Raw genomic sequence first — 13788 nt, 5'->3', positions numbered from 1 at the left:
ATTGTCACTTGTTCCATATTTTACTGGTCGTGTAAGTCAGCCCTGATTCGATGTGGGAGTGGATTACACAGGAGGTGGGAACCATGGGGCCTATTGGAGGATGGCTCCCACATACTAGATCCTGCAGAACCGCCACATTTCATTGCTGGGCGGAGTATTATGGGAGTGCAAAGGGAACCAAGGAGAAGCATAGGGAAGGAGGAAAACCAGAGAGCTGTGAGATGAAACCCAGCAGACGGGAAGGAAATTTCAAGAAATAGGCTCAGAGGACATGTTAGACGAGAACCAAAAAAAAAACATTCACTGGATTTAGTGACAATGAACAAAAAGCTCTTTCTTCGTACTATAATTTAACATTTATTTTGACTCACCTCCCCTTGTAACATTTTTCAAAAAGATGTTTTCCCCATCTTTTCTCTGATAAACTTCCTTATGAATTTATGAATATTTTCACTATGTTCCCCCCAAATTTTACTGTTCTTTTGATTGGAATTGTGTTATTACTTTGTTTGAGAAACAAGTATTTTTACAATTAGACTTCTCTATAAGAAACGCAGCATATTTGTCTGTGTGTAAATTTTCACTTATATCATCCAACTCACCTTTGGCAATTGAAAAAATGATGTTATCACGGATTTGTCATTAAGACGAGTCCTGTGCTTTCTTCATGTTGTTCCAGTTGTGAATGGGATCTTTTCCCTTCCCCCATTGTAGCTGTAGTGTCTTCAATCTGGAAATGTATTACTTTTACCTCTCATTTTATGGATAAGGAAAGAGACCCAGAAAAGACTGGCGACTTGGCTATGGCGAAAAGGTTGGGAACCACAGATCTTAAACATACAAATTGTATTGTTCTGCGTTACCAGGAAATCAAGTTGCTTACTTATCCGGTCATACCTTGTTAAAATTAGGACTCCCTGAACTGTTAGTTTCTTTGTATCAGATTTCAAAGTAGCAGCAATCATTTCATAGCACACCTCCAATTTTTAGCATCATTGTTTTGAAATACAGTGTCATGACTTGAGGAACTTCAGTTCATCTCCATTCAATTCTCCCAAGACCTGATTCCTACCAAACAGGAACTATTTCTTCTTTGAGGTCTAAATAGACCTAACAACCTATTGCACTGAGTAAATATTTAATGAAGATTGAATATTTCCTCTGTGGTGGATCAATTACTCTTGCTGACTCTCTGAGGAAAGCTTTTTTTTTTTTTTAATGTTGTGTGGTAGGTTAAGAAATTTGTTTTTCGGAGTATTGTTATTAGTGACAAAGTTTGTTTCAGTGATAGAAAAAGTCATGTCCCTTTGGTTTTCTCAGTTATCTGTTCTTCTTGATTTATATATGCAGTTTGAATTTTTATGTTATCTCATACACAAATCTGAGATACATTGACCTGGTAGCATGCAATAAAGTCATTTGCTGTAAAAGTTGGTTTATTTTTTGCTTTTAGAATTTGTGGTATTTGAAGCTCTGAAAATGAAAACTATTTGCTAATGTGGTATAAGGATAGTTAGATATTTTTATTGATAAATAGCTCCAAAAGTGTGAATAACTTTTCTTTGAATTAACAAAAATTTGTATTTCTTGTATTTTTAACTATCAGGGCCATATAATTAATTTTATTCTTTTAAACTTCTCTTAACTGATACTAGGTTTAAATGAAATACATTTATATTTGCCTATAGAGTCTCTAAATTTATAAAGTTAATGAATAACCTGAAAGTTCTCATCTTATAAAATCAGAATTACTATAGTGGAATCATTTAGGGCAAGTTGTTAATGTGGCATTCAGATGGAATTTATCAGAATCAATTAAAAGAACAAAGCCCTGTCACTGAAATGAAATAGAAAGCAATGAACAGATAGGGAAAAGAGTGTATATATTTTTCATCTTCTCTGTATATTAGCAAGCATATGAACATAATTTTGAAATAGGAAATTCATGCCCAGTGACAAAATGTTCTCCATGTTTAAGAAGTAGCTTCACTGTTTCCCATATGATAACTTCTGGTACGTTTATTTCAACTTAAATAACTGTTGACATTGTTGGTATTTATTTAACTAGAGGAAAATTGTGTGTGTGTGATGTCAGTTATAGAACAAATTTGATAACAAGTGTAGAATAAATCAATTGAGTCATAGTGGTCTGCTATCTGTTCTTAAGGTCTTTCTGACCCAGGAGTCTGTGACCTGTGAAATCTCCACATTTTTGGATTTGCTAAGACATTTTACAATGCAAGGATTTAAATTTACATGAACATCACTACAGGAAGTTGGCTGATGTAGCCCAAGATGTAATGGATATCGGGGTATAAATTGGGAAAAGTTTAAGAAGTTCTGACAACAATCAACATGTGTGAGAAGAAAAAGGCTTAAGTTGAAGTTTCTTTCTTCTTCAACTTATTACAGCAAAGAGAACCTGAAATTTAACATGGTATTTTCAATGCTCTGATTATCACAACAGCATTCCGTTTTGTGAAAATATTGCCAAGAAAACCCTGAGTTACAAACTGTTCTTGCCATCTGATTGGAAAGGGCATGTGAGTTGTTTACAAGGTACTGAATATCCAAAGCTGCAGAAATGAAGGTTGAGACTTAGGGGGGCGGGTTCGAGTCAGGGAAGGGAAGCTTCCTAGACGTTACAGCTCTGTCCAGAGGCCAAATGGGAGATAAATCACTGCTGGCCACCTCTCTTATTATTGAAATGGTTCAGCCCTGGGGTTTAACTGAAGGCCTTACAGGGTTTTGAAGTGCAAATGGGATGGTGAAGGGTAAACCCTTTTAGGGTTTCATTTTGATGGATTTTTTTCCTGTGTGGATTTCTGGCACTGACTGTGATCTGGAAGAGGCCCTGAAAAAAGGAAAAGTTTTGTTTTGTTTTTGATCAATCAGGCAATAAGAACTTTCCACGGGGGTGTACTTTTCTTGTGTGCAGTATTGATCCTATTGTGTCTTAAAGTAGGTCTTTTAATTGGGTCTTCTTTTTTTTCTTTCTGCCACGGAACTGTCATTTCAAGGTCACATCTCTCTCTTGATATTAATGCCAAAATTTGAGAGTGTTGAATGAGGTGGATTTTTGGATCAGGAGTTCTAGGGGGACAACTTAGGGTCAGCGTGTGTTAAACAAAGCTGTCTAGTTAAAGATCAAGTCCATATTAGAGCAAGTCCTTTCATATTGATAAACAGTCTATAATTACTTAATCTTTTTCCCATTGATCTACCTAATTGTGTGCATTCATTTAATTATTTTATATAGATATGTTTTTCCAGTATTAAAATAAGGATCAGAAAATTCTGACATTGTGAAATATTTGTGTTGTTTGTGCAGATACTCTGAAGTGTTTGAGGAAATAAGGGAGACATAAGATAATGTTAAAGAAAAAGATATGTTGATTTATCAAATTAAAAAGTTTTCTTTTGCCCCACAAATATTCTACATGAAAGAGATAAAATATCTTTTAAAATTTATGTTTTCTAGTAAAATAGGGATGAGTTATTAGTTTCTCCAAAGAAAAAGAAGTGTAACTTAAAAGTTTTTTGTGCAATTTAAAAAAAAAAAAATTTGTAAATGCTGACATTTCTTCTTAGAAATAAGGCTGACAGACTTTTCTTGAGCATTTGGCTCTTTATTTTAGATTTAACAAAGGTATTTGTATCATTTACCCTGCTTGAAAATGATAATGCATTTAGCTGCAGCAGAGTTCTGTGTTGCTTGATATCTATTATAAAAAGGGGTTGTTAATCTTCATAATTGACATTGATCACAATGTTCTTAATTGCTCTCTAAGTCAGTTTTTGTTTTTCTGTTCTAAAATTTCCCTTCATTGTATTTATCTAAATGTTAGAGTAAATTTAAAATTAAATTTAAATGTTAGAGTTTAAATTTGCCTTTTGCTGCATGAAGATTTTTTTTTTTTGCATGAAGATTTTAAATAAGATGCTTTTAAAAATGAAAAGCAACCCGCCCGCCCGCCCCCCCCCCCCCACCCCCCAACCTAGATGGTATCAAGCAGAGTCCCCTGCATCTACAGCATCCATATCATTAGTTTGTTGCTGGGAGATGTTAATATGACCTTTTCTTTGTTAAAAAAGAGAGCTGTAGTCTTTCCCAGAATCCTCTTGTTAATAGTCTCTTTAACCCAAGTTGGAGGTTGTCCGATGAATGAATGGTGAGCTTTCTTTTATGAGCTACACATATTGTTGACATTGTGTCACACTGCTTTTTAATTTCTAATGTGTTTTTAATTTGCAAAGTATGTGTATCCTTTCACAGCAGTAACACTGAGCCAGCATTTCAGAATCTAGACATTGCTTTATGCAGACAAGGTGGGTCAGGCATAAGGATGCTGTATCATAAGCCTTAGATTTACTGAAACACACATGTGAATGAATTTCACTTTGAATATTGTTGAATGAAAGATACTGAGAAAGGCTCCCCCCCCCACCCCTGCCCACGGCAAGAACTTCTCTTGCCTCTTGGCAAGTGAATTGCCCCAATATAAAAGCGTTGAGGGGGGAAAAGTGAGCTGCAGAGTGAAAAGGCAATCCACAAATAATCACTCTTTTCTGCCTTTGATTGTGTCAGATTTTTTTGTGTGTGTGGCAATTGTTTTCTTTCTCGCTTAGAAGAGGTTTATGGTCCAGTGTCTGTCAAGTCAGACCCTGTCTTAAGGTTGCAGTTGTATTTCTCTCTGGAGTTCCTAGAGGTGATGTTATCTTTTGTTCACTCAGCAGTGTGGTCATTCCTGGGAGCATCTGTCACTTTAGGCATTACAAGATGGATGGGTCTCCAGTGAACTGCTGGTTGAGGCAAATGGTGAAAATAAGAAAAGACAAGGGGTTTCAGGGTCTGCAGAGAGGACAGACAACAAGGAAATACTGCTAGAAATCAAGAGTAAGCTGAGCAATAGAGGAAGAGAGAGCAAAGATGGATCGTGTGTCCTTTTATAAACATCTTGGAAATCACAGTCTTGGGGTGGCTGCCGTGATCTGAAGGGGACATTTGCGACATGGTAAACAGTTCTGTGCTTTGGATTTTCAAAATGTGTTTGGATATTCTTTTTTTTAAGTGTGGGGAAAATGTTGGGAAATTACAATGATATAGACTGTTTTATGTAAGGACTTTGCTGTTTGGATGTGGTAGTAATTTACAAATTCTTTTATTGGTAAAATTTTCTTTATATGTATTTTTTGTTATGCTTTCCTTCCTCTTTTTTTTTTTTTTCCTTTCTTGTGAGCATTTGAGCATCTGCAGATAATAAAATGTTTGAAAAGTTTCAGCTACATAACTAACATCCTAACTGTTCAATGAAGCTTCTTTGACATTTTTGTAGGGGAATTCTGAAAATCCTATGCTCATGCCTTAGGGAGTCTGGGGCAGATAGTAAGTTACTTTAAGTAAACTTCCACTTTAATCAGTTGTTTGAGGAGAAAAAATATAATTGTTATCAATCTGTGAGAGCAAGATGGAGGTTTTGTATTATATTTAGAAATTCGTTTTGTTGGTAAAAGTCAAAATTTGTGAATGCCGGCAGATCAAGAGTACCTTCTGTGGTAGAGGAGGGTGAGGAAGGAGGTTGGCAAGGAGTAAGAAAAGGGAAGGAAGGAAAAGTATGTGGTTAAAAAAAATGATTTTGTCAAACTTTTTGGCATTCATCTATTAAAAAAACCATAGGTTGAAAGGCAAAGAAATTAAGATGATTAGAAGCTTTAAGCTATACAAATGGTGGAGTATCTTCCTTCTCTACGGGTGTAAATAATAGATGAAAGAGAAAGAGTGACAACAAAGGATCAGGTCGTTTAAGAGAATGTGTGCAGCGTGAATAGGGGTCTGTGGCCTGGGGCCAAAGGTCTTAGCTTTGAGTGTAATTAGAAGAAAATACAAAAATGTCATTACTAGCAGGTGAAGTGTGCAGCACGTGGCCAAAAATTAGCAATTTTAGACTCTGAAGCAACTGGAATTGGATTACTGACCTTTTTTTTTTTTTAATCATTAAGGTCCTTGTGGAGTCATATAGTTTCATTGGCAGTAATGCAGTTTGACCTTGCTGACCATATGGGGTAATCTTAGGTTTGGATGGAGGGAACAAGACTCTTGACTCACAAAAAGATGTCTACTGGTGGGTGGGTGGGTGGGTGGGTGTGAAACACAGGAGATGGAGAATCCAGGTCTTTCATTTTTAATTGTGCTTTTGCCTGAAGACATTCTTCTGACTGTAAGGGAGGTAAGATATTTTTATTTCAAAATCTAAAGCGGTTCTTTTCTCTCTTTCAAGTTGGCCTAAAAGGAAAATAAAGTGAAAGCTTTTTTTAAAGAAAATATACATTGATATTACTTTACATATTTTAGTGCCATAAATATGCATTGGAACTAGTATATTCTTAAAAAAATCCTCTTTTATTTTCTCTTCAGACATAATAACAAAGTAGAAACACTTCTAAGTTGTGTATAAAAATCAGTGAAAAATAGTTCTTATTTCATTTTCTGCTTCTGACTATATTTTCTTGTATATTGACTATAATCTACTTAGCAGAAGAATATGTTCACTGTAATTTTCAACCAGTTATATGCAATTATAATTATTTAGTTTAATTTCTTCTAGGAATACACTAATCAAAAGGATAGGAAACAGTAGTTGCTTTTATTCTTGAAGGCTTTCTTTGTTGGAAATTATTAAACTGTTCATTTCAAAAAGTAGAAAAATAATTTTAATCAATATTGGTTATGTCTTAAATTTTTGATACTTCTTTAAGATGATAAATTTTGGTCTAGCACCAGAAATTATAAAACTCAAACTCCCTTGAGTAAGGAAATTATCTTTCACCAATTTCTCTCCTAAAAATAAAAATAATCTGTGGGCTTTAAGCATTATGGTAACACCTGTCCAAAATGTAGACTTAACAGATTTATTCCAATTACATTTAGTAGGGGGAAATCTTAAGAAGAAATTATTTCCAGGTATATAAAGAGTGATCATTTGGGGAAAGAGGAATATTGTATTTGCCCTTTATAATCTATATGGAATTATGTAAGACTGATAAATTTTCTGGTTGCAATATTTGTAGAATTGTAAATATTAAGTTACTGTATTGTGGAATATAATGCGTTTGGAAATTAGTTCATGTCTTTATGTATATGTTATTTTTTGTTTTTACAGGTACAAAAAAGCTTTAATCAAGTAAAATCTAGGCAACAGGCTCCCTGAAGTGTTGACAGCCCAACTAAATCATGAACATGGTTCAAAAATGTTAATAAATAAACCAAGGTATTGTACAATTATAATATGCCCCCCCATCCAAATCTTTCATGGTCAGATTTTTGGGGGGAACATTTTAGACTCTAAATAAAGCTACTGTCTTTGGTACTTAAACTGATGAAGCAGATATTTCTATGTGCTCCTCTCCTGTTCTCTCCTCTTTGCTTTCCCCTCCCCTCCCCCATCCTTGCCACCAAAAAAAACCCCAAAACAAAACACTTTCTCAGCTTTAAGGTTTTTCTTTTTTCTTATAACAGCCTCTGTGTTATATTTCCTGCATACCTAAATTAAGACAATAAGAATTCAGCTCTTGGTTCTTTGTTGATTGTGGTTTTATCTTTCAACTTGTCTAACAAGGGAGACGTCAGATTATATTGGCCTCCGCAGGGAAGACCAAACAGCATCTAGTGACTGCATGTATTTACATTTTTTACTCATATACCCTGAAATGTATGTTTTAAAAGTTTTATAAAAGTTTACTGTTTCTAATTTTGGAAGCCTTTTAATGCAAGGAGGGGGAGAAAGGTGATCCTGTCCTTTTCCCCTTCTATGACAAAGAAAATAAAAAAATCCTCTTAGAATTAAGAGTTTAGGGACACTGCTTAGGTAACTCTTGACTGTCAGGGAATGACCAAGACTGGCTCCCTCCCTTTGGAAGTTACAATGTGCTTAAATAGCCTGGCATTTCCAAGAGAGGCCAAAGATCTTTTCCTCTTTTATGACCCATCGTATCCTTTTGAGGCCAAAAAGAACAAGAGGGTCATTGCCACTTCAGCTCGGTTCCTGTGTTCCTTCGTGGTGACCACGCAGATCCTGAAACCTAGTATTGGTTTAACATTTGGGCCTGGAACATCTGGAAAGTGGCCCGAGAGGGAGCGCAGGGGACAGAGAGAGGGAGACACTGTTGGGTTTTGTTACACCAGGTGCTAGGAGGAAGCCTCATTCGCCTTTTTGATATGGGAGGCAAATTCTGTGGGCCCTGGAGTTAGGCTTCAACAATTGAAGAGGTCAAAGGACAGCTGAGTGGGGTCAGTGAGACACCATGGGGTGTATTTTGTTACTGAGTAAAAGGAGCAGCCTCCTAAAACCTTCAAGGATTCTCTTGAAAATCTTGTGTTGTGAAAAGGTTTTATGAGTCTCATGGCAAAAACTCCTGATTTATCTAAGGAATGCTTGCTTTTGCCTAATGGAAGGATAATCCTTACCAAATGTTGGCAACGACTATAACAGTCAATATAGGTCTGAAAGAACAGTTAGGGTTTGAAGTGTACTTTGCTTTCCAAAATGTTTATCATTTTAATGTTTGTCTCTCAGTGAATAATTTTACACTGTTGAAATATCACCTTTTCCTTTCCTTGGAGCAGAAAGTGGCAGGAGTTGGGGATGGGGAGAAGTGGGTAAGCAACTAGTTTACATTAATTTTAAAATCATTCTAACAAGCTTTTGACTGACCCCAAAGCAGAATAATATAAACCTTTAAAAACACCAAAACTTAACTCTGGAAAGTTCTTTGAGTTTATTTTAACATAAAAGGAATAAACGGCTCATGAAGTATCATTTATTTTTGGATTACAGAATTTTTTTTTTTATTTAGTTGTATTTCATAGAAATGGGTATCAGCTGATGAATAACCTTAAGTGTGGAGTTTCTCCCTTACTGATCCTGGTACATTTCATAGTAGTAAGGAGAAAACCAATGTCAGAGTCAAGAAGAGAGAAGAAGAAAAGTGAATAGAAATACAGAATTTTCTTTGGAGGGAAAAGGAGAAAGGGGGGGGGGTGTGTGGAAATCTGTATGTGGGAAGAACTTTCTTGCCATGACCTCAAGATACCACTTACATGATTGTGGGGACTTTCCAAAGGTGTTGCCACCTGGCAGACAGGTAGTAAAAGTTAGAGGAATTCTGCAATATTTTGATGTCCCAGTTTATATACTCTATACATGTACATAGACATAGAGTGTGTGTATTGCCATCTGTATTGTAAAGGGGAAAAGATAAAGTGATGAGTAGTACAGAATAGGCTTTGTTAAGCGTTTTCTTGCTCATTGATAACTTTACAAGAAGTTTGAATTACTTGTGTGTGTGATTTTTTAATGCTTTAAAATAAGTTTTTGTTTTAAAGCCACATGCATATAAATGTAAGGCTTAATGAGGCAGTGTGCTCTGTGTCTATTTTCTCAAGGTTAAAGTGCCTTTCAACAACTAATTTAGAAACCTAAGTGTAGTGACTGATAATTGCCTAGAGAAAACCCACAGCTGTTTAAGTAGCGCTGAAATTGTGGCAAAACTGACAAATAGAATTAACAATGTTAATAAGATAAGAAGATAAAGATAGGGCAAATGACAGAGTGGAAAGATGAAGGTAGCAAGAGTAACGCATCCATACAAGAACTGAACGTGCATTTCCAGTGCTTTTTCCTTTATGCTAAGCCCTTCTTTTATTAGTCTCTAAGTCACCAGCAGAACGAGTGTTTGCAAGTTAAACAATTCAGATACGTGTGTTCAGTCCCTAATTCACATCTGATTTTGAAAGAAGACATTGCAGTCACGGCTAAGAAAATCAATCAGATTTTGCTTTACTAAGGCACGGTTTTATTCGTGGTGCTTTTTAAAAGTGCAGTTTAAATGTATTTCTCTCTGTCATTACATGAATGGGAATTTCTTTACCCCTCTTTGTACCCTTATGATTCTTATCAGTCAACTACATACATTACAAAGGAGACCAAAGCCCTGTTTTTGGATTTAGTGACCCAGTATTACCAAAACAAAACAAAAACCCTGCAGAAGTCTTTAATGTGTTCTTACTAATTATATTTATCGGGTTAATGTTCTTTGCCTGCTTTCCAAACAGAATGGGGACAAGTAAATAAGAAAAATTAGGTGAATGTTATATGGAAATTATTGAATCATCTGTGTTCTTCTCACTCTACTGGTTAAAGCATCCTATGACATTTGGAAAATTATTGTAATATCTCTTGAAATTCTACTCTGCATTTGGGAAATTGGTTTTTGCCTCTGGTGCTTTATGCAGATTTTAATGACTGTTGTGATAAATCCCCAGAAGTTTGTTCTCAGAAACCACAGAGACTCTGAACCCTCTGAATGTGGCAGCCTTGATGGATGTGCTAAGCCACACTTTGGAAGCATTTCTGGTTATTTAATGTTTTCTGTTCTGGATTATTGACTCTTCTGCCTGTTGAAAAATTGGTCTCTGGCGACATGGTAGAGGTCACACGTTGCCTATTATTGTTTTGTTTCTTTGATCTGACACAGCAATTGCCTCTGGTAATTATACTAGTTCCAGAGGGTCTTGATGAGATGTGTTTATTTTACAGAAGAATTTCTGGTATTCCGAGGAAGAAAGTAAAAATTTCCAGTAGTAACATGTAACTCCCTGTCAGAAGGGAAAAGATAGCATTGTCCCTTATCTTTTAATTATGACAGCTTTTATATAATCATTATGAAATTAGTTCATATATAACAATGAGCATTTCTATGGCAATTCAGGACATATTACATATCCCTAAGTATATTAGTTAAAAACAGTTAATCTTAGAAAATAAAGTAATTAGGGCTAGGTTTTTATTTCAGTACTTAAATTGCTTTTGGCTTCAGAAACTATCCAAGGAGAATCACCCAGGTTTAAATGTACAGAACTATTAAAGGAGGCTCAAAATTTTGTCTTTTGTTTGCATTTTCTAAAGATTTTCAGCAAGGAGAATGACTAAAAATGAAATAGAACACTTTTGTTTTGAATGCATCATAAATTTTGTGCCTTTTTTGGAATGTGCTTGACAAGACATAATATCTCTTCAAACCTGTTTACTGTATAATTGAGTAAGACACAAAAAAACTCAATGTATTCTTTTTTGTTTAAATTCAACTCCAGTTGTAAACACAGTGTTTTGCCCCAAGTGGTTGCAGTTTAATGGGAAAGACAGATACTAGAGCAACAAATAACAATTTAAAAGAATACATAAAATGAGAAAAGAGCATAAGAAAACTGTAACTATATGCTTGTTTTTAATTTTGAGTTATAGACTCTTTGAGAACTTGCAAGAACCATGTTTGATTTCTTGGTCCAATAATCACATAGTATCTCCCTCATCAGCGAATATATTTAACAGAGCAAGGGTGTGTTAACAGGCATTAAACAGTAATGCCTTAAACAAGAGGCAGTAAACAAGGCATTAAACAGGAATGTCTTAAATAAGAATTTTTTATATGAAGCCAAAGAATCTGATAGCTGTAAGAGGCAGTAATGATGTGTATATATGATTGTAAAGTTTAGTAAGTGAATTGTATATATCACCAAAGACCGGTTTTTGGAACTTGTACATTGGTAGTCATTTGTTGCTAGAACACTGCCTCCAAAATACACAAGGAGATACATCTCAACTTTTCTTAGTATCCTCAACGTAGCACCAAGCTTACAAAAAAAAAAAAAAAACACTACATAGTACTTCTAAAATTTTCTGCACATTTATTTTGTGCCAGGCACTATTCTAAAAACATAAAATCTATGTATCCTCACAGAAATCTATGATACTGATTGTATTGCCCCGTTTTACAGATGAGAGATTAAGTTAACTTGCCCAGTATCATACAGGGTAGTGGGTACGGGATTTGAATGAAGGCCATGTGACTCCAGACCCTGTGTGCTTAACTACTTCAATGGTAGGATTTTTACAAATGCCATCTGGCTGGGTGGATGATTGTTAAACTTTGGAAAGTAGGTGACAACCTCTATAGAACAGAATGTATCATTTTCACTCACATTTTTTTCTACTTCAAATAGCTTGGTTTAGCAGGGGAAAAAAACAGGCTTTTGAGCCTAAATTTGAATTCTAGTTCCATCACTTACAAGCTAGATAACCTTGGCTCCTTCAGAAACCGGACCACTGCTCTGTCTCCTTTTCCTCTTTCTGAATCTGCTTGTTTCCATGTGGTTTCATTTAACTTAGTCCTTCATCCCATAAATGGAAGTTAGCTCTAGAGTTTGCCTACATTCCTTACCCCCTTTGGCAGGAATAAGTCCTAGGTGGTTTGTGTATGCTTCATGCTGTTTCCCATGGGGAGGCCCACAATGTCTCATTGCCTCACTTTTGATACTAAAAAAAGTGATGCTAAACTTGATCATTGGTTCAGAAGGCTGTACTAGTCTTTTTATGTAAGGGGCTCAGGCATCCGTGGATACTAGTCTCCACCAGAGTCCTAGAACCAAACTCCTAAAGACACCGAGGGCAATTCTGTTATTCTTTGTGAAGTAACTTTACTCTCTGTTCATATCTGTCTTTCATCAAACATTACAGTGAGGTCTGGGTTTTTTCATTGAGAGCAGAGGTGGTGTTTTTATTTTATTTCAACTTTGTAAATCGTTGCTTGTCTTTGTGGCTGTTTGTCCAGTACCCAATGTTAAAACTCGCATTTCAGCCTTGTTTTGCAGCCCGGGAATACGTAGACGCACTATTTTTTAAAAAATCCACCCGCCAATGCAGAAGCCATAAGAGACTTGGGTTTGATCCTTGGGTTCGGAAGATTGCCTGGCGGAGGAAATCGCACACAACTCCAGTATTGTTGCCGGAAGGATTTCTTGGGCAGAGGAGCCTGGTGGACTGTGGTCTACAAGGTTGCAAAGAGTCCGACATGAGTGAGCATCTGAGCACATGGGTAGACAAGGAAAAATCAGCAAACAAAGCTCTTTTTCCTTGATTTTTATTTATTTATTTTGGCTTGGCTTCACAATTTAGTAGGTGTTTACATAATATGAATTTTTCCCAATTGGGTTATTATTGTAGGTGTTTTAACTACAGAATGGCATACATGATTAGGTAGCCTAAGACATCTGCTGCCATAGACAAACTGATTAGATTCCACTCCTGTCTTGGCCATTTCCTCATAGGATGACCTTGGGCAAGTTCCCGAACTTCTCTAGACCTTGGTTATCCTAAAAATGGAGGCAGTAATTGTATTTTCCTGGTGGTTACTAAGTTCCCCTGTTATTATTGTTATTGTGGTTTGACAAAGAATGTTTCCTTTCAGATTTCTTGACAATGAGAGTGATGACAATTACTGCTACTACCATCACCACCATGACCACCACTGTGACCATTCCCTGTGATACAATAACGATGTGCATGCATACTAGTTACTTCAGTCATGTCCAACTCTGCGACCCCATAGACTGTAGCCCACCAGTCTCCTCTGTCCATGGGATTTCCCAGGCAAGAACACTGGTGTGGGTTGCCATTTCCTTCTCCAGGGGATCTTCCCAACCCAGGGATTGAACCTGTGTCTCCTGCTCGGCAGGGAGATTCTTTACCACTTTCGGACCTGGGAAGCCTCTGTCCTTCTGTAGAGAAGGGGTAAAGGAAGAATAGAAAGACACCAAACCACACTGTCCTGGTGGTTTGCACTTGATCCCACTTGCATTTGCAGCAATTAATTACGGTGCTGAAAGAGCTTTATAGGGTACCATACCTTTTTTAGAGATTACCCAAAGAGTGCCTATTCGCATTTCAGAGGTCT

The 13788-nt window shown here is 36.3% G+C and overlaps 1 protein-coding gene across 1 annotated transcript in view; it reads left to right on the top strand.

Annotated features, from left to right (window-relative positions):
- GREB1L (GREB1 like retinoic acid receptor coactivator) overlaps nucleotides 1-13788 on the top strand; it is a 243099-nt gene that overhangs the window by 118551 nt on the left and 110760 nt on the right. Inside the window, exon 2 of the mRNA XM_043889229.1 lies at nucleotides 7161-7268. The gene's annotated coding sequence lies outside the window, so the exon portion shown is untranslated. The remainder of the gene's footprint in view (nucleotides 1-7160; nucleotides 7269-13788) is intronic.

This window comes from Cervus elaphus, chromosome 27 (assembly GCF_910594005.1).
Source record: "Cervus elaphus chromosome 27, mCerEla1.1, whole genome shotgun sequence".
Lineage (NCBI taxonomy): Eukaryota > Metazoa > Chordata > Mammalia > Artiodactyla > Cervidae > Cervus > Cervus elaphus.
This window is presented reverse-complemented; position numbering and strand designations above follow the sequence as displayed.